This window comes from Mus caroli, unplaced genomic scaffold (genome assembly GCF_900094665.2).
Source record: "Mus caroli unplaced genomic scaffold, CAROLI_EIJ_v1.1 scaffold_20530_1, whole genome shotgun sequence".
NCBI classification, from domain to species: domain Eukaryota; kingdom Metazoa; phylum Chordata; class Mammalia; order Rodentia; family Muridae; genus Mus; species Mus caroli.
The window spans coordinates 1-1,694 of NW_018388875.1; the positions used below are offsets into that span (position 1 = coordinate 1).

At 43.3% G+C, this 1,694-nt stretch overlaps 1 pseudogene; it reads left to right on the forward strand.

Moving 5' to 3' along the window:
- The first annotated feature begins 639 nt into the window (after window positions 1-639).
- LOC110287829 lies at window positions 640-1,214 on the forward strand (annotated as a pseudogene).
- The last annotated feature ends 480 nt before the right edge of the window (window positions 1,215-1,694 follow it).

Sequence of the window (1,694 nt, forward strand, 5' to 3'; positions counted from 1 at the left end):
CAGAGTGGCAGTTACAGAGTGGCAGTTGCAGAGTGGCAGTTGCAGAGTGGCAGTTGGCTACTGCTGGCCACTACACATACATAGGCAGTAAAGGTTTTTTTGCCAAGATGAGGTTTTGAGAATTAACCAAAGTTAAACAATCAGATGAGAGACAAGTTAACCAATCAGATGAGAGACAAGTTAACCAATCAGATGAGAGAGAACGCCTCTCTTAGGCCTATATAAGAGAACGCCTCTCCTAGGCTTCTGGGCTTGTGGTCACTTCGCCTCTACAATCAAGCTCTCCCAATAAATGTGTGGAAGGATCCTGTTGCAGCATCGTTCTTCCTGGCCAGTCGGGCATGCGCAAGATTACTGTATTCACAATAAAGAATTTTGTGGATTGTGGCAGAGGAAGTGGTGGCCGCCCTGTACCCTGAACAACAAAGGGAGAAACTGAGCTCGAGCCTTGGAGGGCTCCTAGCAACGGGCCTGGGCGGGAGTTCCATGGAGACTGGAGAAGCAGACCCGTTTTATCTTCATCCTTGTTCTTCAGCTTCTTCTCCGAGTCCCACGCAACCAGCAGCAGCGCTGCTGCCATGCCCTTTACGACCTCCCCATCTTCCCACGGATATGATTTTGGGTGGTGGGAAGCCAAGTTTCTAAACTACCCCAATGGATGCAGACAGTGATGTTGCATTGGACATTTTAATTACAAATGTAGTCTGTGTTTTTAGAACACGATGCTATTTGAACTTAAGGAAGATTGCTTTGGAGGGAGCAAATGTAATTTATAAGTGTGATGTTGGGAAAGTATTAATGAAGGTTAGAAAACCTAGAATTACAGCTACAGTTTGGTCCTCAGGAAAAATTATTTGCAATGGAGCAACAAGTGAAGAAGAAGCTAAATTTGGTGCCAGACGTTTAGCCCGTAGTCGGCAGAAACTAGGTTTTCAGGTCATCTTCACAGATTGTAAGGTGGTGAATGTTTTGGCAGTGTGTAACATGCCCTTTGAGATCCGTTTGCCAGAATTTACAAAGAACAATAGACCTCATGCCAGCTATGAACCTGAACTTCATCCTGCCGTGTGCTATCCGATAAAGTCTCTAAGAGCTACATTACAGATATTTTCAACAGGAAGTGTCACAGTGACAGGGCCCAATGTAAAGGCTGTGGCGACTGCCGTGAACAGATCTACCTGTTCGTGTTTGAAAGCAGGAAGGAGAATTTATAACTCAAACTTGGTTGGTTAGTCTCCACCTGAGCACCATTTGAGACCTGCTGCACATTGGACTCAAAACACAAGGAAAACTGGACCAATAGTGACCGAGGACAGACTCAGACTCACAGCTACAGTGTAAACTCCAGTCCCTTTGGATTTTACTTCAAAGTTTGCTGTAATATAAAAAGGAAGTTTACAAGACATGACATTGCTGCTTTTACAAAAGGACGTTCTATTTATTTTCGTAGTAATCTCCATGTCCAACAGGCAGAGCTGTCGCAGTGTGCACTTCCCGACAGTTGTTTTATTGATGTCATTATTTTTCCAGTTGGAGCTAATGTGTTTGACTTGTGAATAGTCTTTTACATTTTTGTATGCTGAATTTGGGCACCAAAGAACCTGTAAACGTTATCTTTTTAAGTTGAATGTGCACAAATAAAAGTTTGGAAAAGATCTCTCTTCATATCCATTCTGTAACTTTTATTCACCATT